Source organism: Hippopotamus amphibius, chromosome X (genome assembly GCF_030028045.1).
Source record: "Hippopotamus amphibius kiboko isolate mHipAmp2 chromosome X, mHipAmp2.hap2, whole genome shotgun sequence".
Taxonomy (NCBI): domain Eukaryota; kingdom Metazoa; phylum Chordata; class Mammalia; order Artiodactyla; family Hippopotamidae; genus Hippopotamus; species Hippopotamus amphibius.
In genome coordinates this window covers 100,551,291-100,564,592 of record NC_080203.1, presented here as the reverse complement: position 1 = coordinate 100,564,592, position 13,302 = coordinate 100,551,291, and positions in this window count along the sequence as shown.

The window sequence follows — 13,302 nt, the reverse complement described above, 5'->3', positions numbered from 1 at the left end:
TCCTTCCCGCCTACTAGCTGCAATAAATCCCTTCTCAAGCTCAGTGGCCCTGCTTCCTGGATAGAACCCTGACCTTGGTGGATCTCAGGAAAGGGTATATGAGAATTCTCTGCATTCTTGCAACTTTTCTTGTAACTGTGAAATATTTCCAAAATAAAATTTTAAAAAATCAAATTTTTCTAGGATTTAAAATACTTACTTGATGATCCCTTCAGAAGAAGGTTAACAAAAGGTTTTTCATTTCTGGTGCCAAGACTAAGTATGAGGAGTAGGCACTGACCTATTCCAGTGACAGGACCCTGAGAAGGAGGCCCTGGCAGGAGAGGGGGAGGAAGGCCTGCAGCTTTCTGCTTGTTTCACCACTGACCTGATCTGAGGACACAGGAACAAGGCAGAGATGAAACAGAAGATGGGGAAGAAGCCACGGTTCACTGGGGGCCGGACCCAAAGGTCCCCTCCTGCCACTCGATTGCACCAAGGGACCCAGGATAGACCAAGACACAGGGGGTGTTTTATAGCTAGAGAAGCTGAGGTATGACACTTAATTGACATTCTCTTAGCTACTGGAAGACAGTGGATAACCACCCAGGCTTCAGCCACTGTATTCACGTGTTGGGGGAAAAAAACAGCATAAGAAGACAAAAGATTAGAATCAGGGCCACAGATGGCTCTAAAATTACTTTTTGCAGTAACTGAAAATAGCATAGCCAATATATCCACCTACTGTTTTATTCATCCAGCTTCTCTTGAGGCACTAGGCTATTTATTCCCTTTGGTAGAATGTGAGAGCAAATATCCCAAGGAAATCAGCATAGGATGTGGCCAAAAAAAAAAATTCATAAAATACCTAAATCCTAAATGTTCAGTTTTCATAGCCATAATTCAGGTATAGTCTTATGTTTTACAAATGTTGGCCAGCATTCCAAGTCAGTTCTAATGAAATACAATTTCTGATTTTTGTTTTAAACCACAAGACAGAAAATCATTTAAAAAATAAAATACTGCCATCATTACAGTTATTCTTTCTTTTCCCCCCTTGGGGCGTGCTGCACAGCTTGTGAAATCTTAGTTCCCCAACCAGGGATTGAACCCATGCCACAGCAGTGAAAGCACCCAGTTCTAACTGCTTGGACCACTAGGGAACTCCCATTACAGTAATTCTTGATTCAGGCAAGAATCATCAATGGATGCTAAAACTAGTAGTTAAAATATTTGATGAGAAAATGGATATTTACATAGTCTCAAAGTATCTCCCCACAAACTACTTATGAATTACAAAGGGGAAAATGCTGACTTTACAGTGGAGAAACCTAGTGAACATAACCTTAGTCTCACTAGTCACCAGAATGCCACCTCAGTCTCACTAATAACCATCACGTGCCTCCTAAGGTGCTGCACTGGGCACAGGACGTCACTTCTGTGGGGCTCCTGCCAAACATGAACCCAAACTGAGGGACATTCTATCAAACAGCTGGCCTGTACTCTTCTAAAATGTCAAGGTCATGAATGCTGAGGAAAGGCGGAGGAATTGTAGATTAGAGAAGACCACAGAGACATCACGAGTAAATGCAATGACCCCCATCTGGATCCTGGACTAGAAACAGAACATTGTTACACAGGACATTACTGCAACAATTGGCAAAATGTGAATAAGGATTGTAGATTACAGTACTGTATCAATGGTAGACACCTTGCTTTTGAGAGGTACACTGCAGTGATGTAAGAGAAAGTCCACGAGGGTCCATATGCTTAGGAAATAGACACTGAAGTTCTGAAGTTCTTGAGGGCAAAGAAAATCATAAAGCAAATGTGTCAAAATGTTAATAGTTGGTAAACCTCAGTGAAGGATATACATGGGTTCTTTTTACACTTCTTGCTTTGTTATTCTTGTTCTAAACTATTTTAACTTTCCTGTGAATTTGAAATTATTTCAGAATAAAAAGTTAAAAACAAAATAAATTAAAATCAAAACGTGTGCTCTCCATGATCCACTGCACTGGAACTCACTGAGGGGTCACGTGTGTCCACATCCTTAATGTCAAACAAGATGTCATGAGACCTGTGACCTGGAACCTTCGTTAGAAGAAAGTATGAGATGGCTCATTTTCAACAGACTGGGGAAAGGTAGGAATCTATCTTAGTATTTGCCAGTCTTCTCCCAGAGTTTTCCTTTGAAAGATGACAGTGAACTTGCCCTCCATGTTCACGTCTCAAGGTGGAGCCACACAGTAGGCTCCGGCAGCTTTACGTTGGCGAGGTGGCACAGAGAATAGAAGTGATATTAACGGTAAAGAAATACTGCTTAACATAATGGAAGAGAAACGGCAACCTCTCCATGCAGCTCCAGAAACAGCAGGTTAAATCCCCGCAATAGGTTTGGTAAACCCTGCATCTGTGGATTACCTGAACAGACAATGAGTGTTCCTACAACTGAGGCTGTGGACTATGGGGGCAACTGTAGACTTTGGGGGCAAGTACGCACAGCAGTAAGGCCAGATCAGAGTCTGAGCTGACAGCACACTGCCCACAGCCAGTCCAGAGACCTACCTAGAAGTACTGGAGGACTTCCTGGTTTGCTTTCTGCATTTGATTTGCTTCTGGTTGTATGTCTTTGTTAGTTTAGTTTTTAGTGTTTGTTTTCATTTGGGGGTTGATTTGGTTGCTCTCTTCTTTGTTCCCTCCCTCTCTTTTTTTTCCTTTCTCTTCTTCCTTTTCTTCCACACTGTGCAGCTTGCAGGGCCCTGGTACCCTGGCCAGAGGTAGGGCCTGAGCCTCCAAGGTGGGAGAGCTGAGTCCAGGATGATGGAGCACCAGAGAACTCCCGACCCCTTGGAATATTAATCAGTGAGAGCTCTCCCAGAGGTCTCCATCTCAACACTAAGATCCAGCTCCACCCAACAGCCAGCAAGCTGCACAGCTGGACGCCTCATGCCAAACAACTAGCAAGACAGGAACACAATCCCACCCATTAGCAGACAGGCTGCCTAGTCATACTAAGGTCACAGATACCCCAAAACACGCCACTGGATGCAGCCCTACCCACCAGAAGGAAAGATCCAGCTCTACCCACCAAAACACAGTCACCAGTCTCCCCCCGCCCTCCCCCCCCCCCCCCGGAAACCTACACAAGCCACTGGACCAACTTCACCCATTGGGAACAGACAACAGAAGTAAGAGGAACTATGACCCTGCAGCCTGAGGAAAGGAGACCCCAAACACAGTAAGTTAAACAAAATGAGAAGACAGAGAAATATGCAGCAGATGAAGAAACAAGGTAAAAACCCACAAGACCAAACAAATGAAAAAGAGACAGGCAGTCTACCTGAAAAAGAATTCAGAGTAATGATGGTAAAGATGATCCAAGATCTCAGAAACAGAATGGCGGCACAGATGGAGAAAATGCAAGAAATGTTTAACAAGGATCTAGAAGAACTAAAGAGTAAATAGTGATGCACAACACAATAACTGAAATTAAAAATACTCTAGAAGGAATCTATAACAGAATAACTGAGGCAGAAGAACAGATAAGTGAGCTGGAAGAAAGAATGGTGGAAATAACTGCCACAGAGCAGAATAAAAAAAGAATGAAAAGAACTGAAGACAGTCTCAGAGACCTTGGGGACATTAAACACACCAACATTTGAATTACAGGGGTCCCAGAAGAAGATAAGAAGAAAGGGTCTGATAAAATATTTGAAGAGATTATAACTGAAAACTTCCCTAACATGAGAAAATAGTCAATCAAGTCCAGGAAGTGCGGATAGTCCCATACAGGATAAACCCAAGGAGAAACACGCCAAGACACATATTAATCAAACTATCAAAAATTCAATACAAAGAAAAAATATTAAAAGCAGCAAGGGAGAAGCAATAATTAACATACAAGGGAATCCCCATAAGGTTAATAGCTGATCTTTCAGCAGAAACTCTGCAAGCCAGAAGGGAGGGTCAGGATATATTTAAAGTGATGAAAGGGAAAAAACTATAACCCAGGGCTTCCTAGGTGGCGCACTGGTTAAGAATCCGCCTGCCAACACAGAGGACACGGGTTCGATCCCTGCTCCAGGAAGATCCCACATGCTGCGGAGCAGCTAAGCCCGTGGGCCAAAAAAAAAAAAAAAAACTATAACCAAGAATACTCTTCCCAGCAAGGATCTCATTCAGATTCAACGAAGAAATCAAAAGCTTCACAGGCAAGGGCTTCCCTGGTGGTGCACTGGTTAAGAATCTGCCTGCCAATGCAGGGGACTCGGGTTTGAGCCCTGGTCCAGGAAGATCCCACATGCTGCAGAGCAACTAAGCCCATGTGCCACAACTACTGAAGCCTGCATGCTCAAAGCCCATGCTCCGTAACAAGAGAAGCCACTGCAATGGGAAGCCCGTGCACCGCAACGAAGAGTAGCCCCCACTCTCTGCAACTAGAGAAAGCCCTGCGTGCAGCAATGAAAATGCAGTGCAGCCAAAAAAAATAAATAAATTTATATAAAAAAAAGCTTCACAGGCAAGCAAAAATTAAGAGAATTCAGCACCACCAAACCAGCTTTACAACAAATACTAAAGGAACTTCTTTAGACAGAAAACACAAGAGAAGAAAAAAACACAAAAACAAACCCACAACAATTAAGGAAATGGAATAGGAACATACATATTGATAATTACCTTAAATGTGAACAGATTAAATGCTCCAACCAAAAGACACAGACTGGCTAAATGGATACAAAAACAAAACTCATATATATGCTATCTACAAGAGACCCACTTCAAAACTAGGGACACATACAGACTGAAAGTGAGGGGATGGAAAAAGATATTCCATGCAAACGGAAATCAAAAGAAAGCTGGAGTAGCAATACTCTTAGAAAAAAACAGACTTTAAAATAAAGACTTACAAAAGACAAGGTAGGACACTACATAATGATCAAGGGAGCAATCCAAGAAGAAGATATAACAATTGTAAATACTTATGCACCCAACATAAGAGCACTTCAGTATATAAGGCAAATGCTAATAGCCATAAAAGGGGAAATTGACAGTAACATAATAATAGTAGGGGACTTTAACACCCCACTTACAGCAATGGATAGATCATCCAAACAGAAAATTAAAAAAAACACAAACTCTAAATGACACATTATACCAGATGGACTTAATTAATATTTATAGGCCATTCCATCCAGAAACAATAGAATACACTTTCTTCTCAAGTGCACATGGAACATTCTCCAGGATAGATCACATCTTGGGTCACAAATCAAGCCTCAGTAAATTTAAGAAAACTGAAATCATATCAAGCATCTTTTCTGATCACAATCCTATGAAACGAGATATCAATTACAGGAAAAAGCTGCAAAAATTACAAACACATGGAGGCTAAACAACACTATTAAATAACCAAGATATCACTTGAGAAATCAAAGAGGAAATCAAAAATAGCTAGAAGCAACTGGGAGATTGGGAAACCAAATTGTACACTTTAAATATATGCAGTTTATTGTATGTTAACTGTATCTCAATAAAAATTCTTAAAAAAAATAGCTAGAAACAAATTACAATGAAAACACAATGACCCAAAACCTATGGGATGCAGCAAAAGCAGTTCTAAGGGGGAAGTTTATAGCAATACAATCCTACCTCAAGAAACAAGAAAAATCTCAAATAAACAACCTAACCTTACACCTAAAGCAATTAGAGAAAGAACAACAAAAAACCCCCAAAGTTAGCAGAAGGAAAGAAATCATAAAGATCAGATCAGAAATAAATGAAAAAGGAATGACGGCAACAATAGCAAAGATCAATAAAATTAAAAGCTAGTTCTTTGAGAAGATAAACAAAATTGATAAACCATTAGCCAGACTCATCAGGAAATAAAGGGAGAACACTCAAATCGACAGAATTAGAAATCAAAAAGAAGTAACAACTGACACTGTAGAAATACAAAGGATCATGAGAGACTACTACAAGCAACTATATGCCAATAAAATGAACAACCTGGAAGAAATGGACAAATTCTTAGAAAAGTACAACCTTCCAAGACTGAACCACGGAGAAACAGAAAACATGAACAGACCAATCACAAGTACGGAAATTGAGACAGTGATTAAAAATCTCCCAACAAACAAAAGCCCAGGGCCAGATGGCTTCACAGGTGAATTCTATCAAACATTTAGAGAAGAGCTAACACCTATCCTTCTCAAGCGCTTCCAAAATACAGCAGAGGGAGGAACACTCCCAAACTCATCCTACGAGGCCAACATCACCCTGATACCAAAACCACACAAAGATGTCACAAAAAAATTATAGGCCAATATCACTGATGAATATAGATGCAAAAATCCTCAACAAAATACTAGCAAACAGAATCCAACAGCACATTAAAAGGATCAAACCATGATCAAGTGGGGTTTATCCCTGGAATGCAAGGATTCTTCAATACACGCAAATCAATGTGAAACACCAAATCAACAAACTGAAGGAAAAAAACCATACAATAATCTCAATAGATGCAGAAAAAGCTTTTAACAAAATTCCACACCCATTTATAAAATTCTCCAGAAAGTCAGCACAGAGGGAAACTACCTCAACATAATAAAGGCCATATATGACAAACCCACAGCCAACATCATTCTCAATGGTGAAAAACTGAAAGCATTTCCTTTAAGACCAGGAACAAGACAAGGATTTCCACTCTCACCACAATTATTCAACATAGTTTTGGAAGTTTTAGCCACAGCAATTAGAGAAGAAAAAGAAACAAAAGGAATCCAAACTGGAAAGGAAGAAAACTGTCACTGTTTGCAGATGACATGATACTATACATAGAAAATCATAAAGATGCTACCAGAAAACTACTAGAGCTAATCAATGAATTTGGTAAAGTAGCAGGATACAAAATTGATGCACAGAAATCTCTTGCATTCCTATACACTAACAACAAAACAATCAGGAAGAGAAATTAAGGAAACACTGCTATTTACCACTGCAACAAAAAGAATAAAATATCTAGGTATACACCTACCTAAGGAGGAAAAAGATCTGTATGCAGAAAACTGTAAGACACTGATGAAAGAACTCAAAGACGATACAAACAGATGGAGAGACATACCATGTTCTTGAATTGGAAGAATCAACACTGTGAAAATGACTATATTACCCAAAGCAATTTACAGATTCAAGGCAATCCCTATCAAATTACCAATGGCATTTTTCACAGAACTAGAACAAAAAATTTTACAATTTGTATGGAAACACAAAAGACCCCAAATAGCCAAAGCAATCTTGAGAAGGGAAGACGGAGTTGGTGGAATTAGGCTTCCTGACGTCAAACTATACTACAAGGCCACAGTGATCAAGACAGTATGGTACTGGCACAAAAATAGAAAGGAAGATCAATGGAACAGAATAGAGAACTCAGAGGTAAACTCATGCACATATGGGCACCTTATCTTTGACAAAGGAGGCACGAACATACAATGGAAAAAAGACAGCTTCTTCAATAAGTGGTGCTGGGAAAATTGGACAGCAACATGTAAAAGAATGAAATGAGAACACTTCCTAACACCATACACAAAAATAAACTCAAAATGGATTAAAGACCTAAATAGAAGGCCCAACACCATAAAACTCTTAGAGGAAAACATAAGCAAAACATTCTATGACATACATCAAAGCAAGATCCTTTTTGACCCACCTCCTAGAGTAATGGAAATAAAAACAAACAAATGGGACCTAATGAAACTTAAAAGCTTTTGCACAGCAAAGAAAATCATAAACAAGACAAAAAGACAACCCTCGGAATGGGAGAAAATATTTGCAAATGAAGCAACTCATAAAGGATTAACCTTCAAAATATACAAGCAGCTCATGCAGCTCAATATCAATAAAACAAACAACCCAATCCAAAAATAAGCAGAAGATCTAAATAGACATTTCTGCAAAGGACATACAGATGGCCAAGAAGCACATGAAAAGATGCTCAAATCACTAATTATTAGAGAAATGCAAATCAAAACCACAATGAGGTATCACCTCATACCAGTCACAATGGCCATCATCAAAAAATCTAGCAACAATAAATGCTGGAGAGGGTGTGGAAAAAAGGGAACTCTCCTGCACTGTTGGTGGGAATGTAAATTGGTACACTGACTGTGGAAAATAGTATGGAGATTCCTTAAAAAACTAAAAATAGAACTACCATATGACCCAGTAATCCCACTACTGGGCATATACCCTGAGAAATCCATAATTCAAAAAGAAATGTACCACAATGTTCATTGCAGTACTATTTACAATAGCCAGGACATGGAAGCAACCTAAATCTCCATCAACAGACAAATGGATAAAGAAGATGTGGTACATATATACAATGGAATATTACTCAGCCGTAAAAAGGAATGCAATTGGGCTATTTGTAGAGATGTGGATGGACCTAGAGACTGCCATACAGAGTGAAGTAAGTAGAAAGAGAAAAACAAATATCGTATGTTAACGCATATATGTGGAATCTAGAAAAATGGTATAGATGAACCAGTTTGCAAGGCAGAAACAGAGACACAGATATAGAGAACAAACATATGGACACCAAGGGAGGAAAGCAGGGGTGGGGGTGGGGGGGGTGGGATGAATTGGGAGATTGGGGTTGACGTATATACGCTAATATGTATAAAATAGATAACTAATAAAAAATTTTTGTTTATTTCTTTATTGGCTATGTTGGGTGTTCATTGTCATGTGTGAGCTTTCTCTAGTTGTGGCGAGCGGGGGCTACTCTTCACTGCAGGCTTCTCAGTGCATGGGCTTCTCTTGATGCAGAGCATGGGCTCTAGGTGTGCGGGCTTCAGTAGTTGTGGCTTAGTAGTTGTGCCTCGTGGGCTCTAGAGCACAGGCTCAGTAGTTGTTTTGCACGGGCTTAGTTGCTCTGCAGCATGTGGGATCTTCCTGGACCAGGGCTTGAACCTGTGTCCCCTGCATTGGCAGGGGGATTCTTATCCACTGTGCCACCAGGGAAGTCTCCTAATAAAAAATAATAATAAAAGGATACATGTGCCACAATGTTCATTGAAGCACTATTTACAATAGCCAGGACATGGAAGCAACCTAAATGTCCATCGGCAGATGAGTGGATAAAGAAGATGTGGCACATATATACAATGGAATACTACTCAGCCATAAAAAGGAACAAAATTGAGTTATTTGTAGTGAGGTGGATGGACCTACAGTCTGTTACACAGAGTGAAGTAAGTCAGAAAAAACAAAGACCGTATACTAACGCATATATATGGAATCTAGAAAAATGGTACTGATGAACTAGTGACAAGGAAGGAACAAAGATGCAGAAGTAGAGAATGGACTTGAGGACACAGCAGGGGAAGGGGAGGATGGGACGTAGTGAGAGAGTAGCACTGACATATATACATTACCAAATGTAAAACAGATAGCTAGTGGGAAGCTGCTGCATGACACAGGGAGATTGGCTTGGTGCTCTGTGACGACCTAGAGGGGTGGGATGGGGAGGGTGGGAGAGAGGCTCAAGAGGGAGGGGATATGCGGATATATAAATATAGCTGATTCACTTTGTTGTACAGTAGAAACACAACATTGTAAAGCAATTATACTCCAATAAAGATGTATTAAAAATAAAATAATGATAAACCTTTAGCTGCTTAGTGTCATCTATTAAAATACAGTGACATACACAGCAGCCTAATTTCCCTGTGGGGAAGGGTAATCTCAGGACGGCATTACTGAAGTTCTCTAATCCTAAAACTGTTCTGTCACCATCTTTGCCAGGTAGGATTCTCTACAGCTTTGCTCATTCCTAGACCTGTAACCTTCTCAAGTCTCCCCAAATTCCATTTCAATGTCTTACCCTCCCTTTGGGCCATTCATCGCAACTGTAACAACCAACAAATATCTACTGGGTATAAACCTTATACAAAGACTATATTTAGCCAGGCATCTACCAGCCAGGAATCTACCAGGAAAGTCACTTAAACGTTGCCCGTACCTCTATTTCTTTAGCTTTAAAATGCCCATCTGAACAGACAGAGCTTGTCTTGTTCAATTTGAGCCACATCCAGTCAACACATTAGAAAGGCTTGTGGGGAGAAGGAATATTTCATTTGGTGATACTTTCGCTGGCCTAAGGGAACTTCTAACATAGTTGGAAAGACAGAAACACATCAGAAGTTAAAGTGATTTGTACAGAGGATTGATGTGAGAAAAGGAAATCTTAATCCTGGTCTATCATGAATTCACTGTGTCACCGTGGCAAATGACACAATTTCTTAAGGCTTCCTGCCTTATTTGTAAAATGAGAGGGTTGAACTGGATGATAATAATGGTAACAGCTAAAATTCACTGAGCACTTCTTATATACCAGGCCCTATATTAAACACTGTACATGGATTAACACACCGAAGCCTCACAATACTGCTGTGAGGTAGGTACAACTACAGATAATTCATGAGATCCCATGTTCCATAATTATGTGATTTCAAGTTAAAGAATATGGTAGACTGTATTTTCCAACAGTGGTCACAACAATATTTCTCATCCCACATGCTCTTATTAAAAAGTATGACTCTGGGGATTTCCCTGGTGGCGCAGTGGTTAAGAATCTGCAGGCTGATCCAGGGGACATGGGTTCGATCCCTGGTCCGGGAAGATTCCACATGCCTCGGAGCAACTAAGCCCGTGCACCACAACTACTGAGTCTGCGCTCTAGGGCTCGCATGCCACAACTACTGAGCCTGTGTGCTACAACTACTGAGCCTGTGTGCTGCAACTACTGAAGCCCACATGCCTAGAGCCTGCGCTCTGCAACAATAGAAGCCACTGCACCTTAACGAAGAGTAGCCCCTGCTTGCCACAGCTGAAGAAAGCCTGCCCACAGCAACAAAGACCCAATGCAGCCAAAAAAAAAAAAAAAAAGTATGACTGACATTTCTGCCTTATAAAGGTGGGTCTATGTCTGCTCTCACTGAATTTGAGTGGTCTTTTGTCTGGAGAAAGTTATGTTATGGGACTTCCAAGGCTAGATCATAAAAGCCAACAAATATAGCTTATATTAGTTTTCTATTGCTGCACAACTGATTATCACAAACTTAGTGGCTTAAAACAATACCCATTTATTAGCTCAGTGTATACGTCAGAATTCTGGGCACAGAATGGCTAGGTTCTCGGCTCAGGGTCTCAAAAGGTGTGCATGTTGTTGCAGGAATTCAGTTGTTTGCGGCTGTAGGGCTGAGATCTGCCTCTCCTTGCTGGCAGTCAGCTGGGGCTGCGCTCAGCTCACAGAGGCTGCCGAAATTCCTTGCCATGTGGCCACCTTCACGCTCCAAGCCAGCTACAGAGAATTTCCCTCCTGTCAAATCCCTCTCACACTTTCAATCTCTTTCTCCGTCTCTGACCTCCAGACCCAGATTCAAATGGCTCATGTGACAGAAGAGAAGACACACAGGAGAGGAGGCAATGTTACCATGGAGGCAGAGAGACTGGAGTAATGCGGCCAAAAGCAAAGGAATGCTTGTAGTCACCAGAAGATGGAAGAGGCAAAGAACAGACTTTCCCTTGCAGTCCCAAAAGGGAGTGTGGCCCTGCTGAAGTTTGGACTTTTAGTCTCCAGAACTGTGAGAAAATAAATTTCTGTTGTCTTAAGCCAAAAACAAAATAAAACACCTCCTATGCTTAGGTCATGTCCAGTTAGAGAATCTCCCTATGTTAAGGTCAACTATTTGAGACCTTAATTATATCTGCAAATCTCCTTTTGTCATATAATCATGGGAGTGATATCTAATCATATTCATAGGTTCTGCCCACACTTGAGGGGAGATTATGTAAGGGCAGGGGTCATTTTAGAATCCTGCCTACCCCATAGCTTCTGTTTGAGTCTCTTGTTTCACTGGTTCTTAGGCACCAGGCTGTGAGGAAGCACAAGCAGCTTTAATAGTCCCAGCTGAGTTCCCAGTCAACAACCAGTATCAACTTGCCAGCCTTGTTAGTGAACCATTTTGAAAGTGGATCTTCCAGCCCCAGGCTGAGCTGCCCCAGCCGGCCATGCCTGGAGCAGATAAGCTATCTCCATTTAGTCCCACTCAAATTGCAAATCTGTGATAAAACAAAAGATTGTTGTTGTTCTCAGCCACTATGTTTTGGGGTGATTTGTTACACAGCTGTTGGTATTCAAAATCAAGTAACAACCTATGTGAGATGATGTACAAGTACTGAGAGCTTCTTGTGGACAGGGAGCGGCAACTTACATTTCTTTTAGGACATTGGAGCATCTGGCAGTGTAGGCCTAAAATGTCATTCAGTTCATGCTTCCTGATTTATTAATTCAAATTTATACTGAACTGACTCACACCAGTATACCAGTCATCCATACTTGAAAGCTCAGTGCTTTAAAAGGGTTATATAGAAATGACACTGCTTTCTTTTTCTACAATGGCTATACCATATTATTTTAAAACTATATTTGTAAAACATGTGGGATGTAAATGAACATAGATAATGAATGTATTAATTTTTAAAGGTATAATGGATTTGTTTATAAATCACTAAAGTATTAATATTTCAATGTATACTTACTTTTCAACACATTATTTTTACTAGAAAAAGTAGAAAACACTGGGAAAATAGTCATCAGTTTTGTCATTAAGAATTCTCATCAATGGATATTAACTATACGGTGAAAGACTTACCCATGCACTCTCAAAGAGGCTCCCCCGGATTACCTTTTGATCACAGAGAGGGAAAGGTACCTTTACAATGGAGAAACCTGGCAGACAACTCCTTAACCAAACGATCAAACTCACTATCACCAATGATGGAACAGAGTGATATCATGTGCCTCCCATTGTGATGCACTAAGGACACAACCACATGTGTGCAGCATTCTTGCCGAAAAACATTTAAGAGAAAACAGACGAATCCAAATTAAGGACATTCTGAAAAACCACTGACTTGTACTTTTCAAAAATATCAATGTCACAAAAGACAAAAAAAAGCTGGGGAACTCTTCTGCATTAAGGGAGATTAATCTAAAAGAGATAACTAAATGTGAATCTTGAGTGGATCCTGGATCTCCCCTCTCCAACAATAAAGAAAAAAAAGCCATAAAACTATAACACTTAAATATGCACTGCATAATAAATGATAGTAGTGCACTAAATGTTAAACATCTGAGCAGATTATTGTGGTTTGTAGGAGAATGTCCTTGTGAAGAGCTAGATGCTGAAATATTCAGAGGTGAAATGTCACTCCGTCCGCAAATAACACTCAGGCAAATAGTGCAAAAAAATTCTG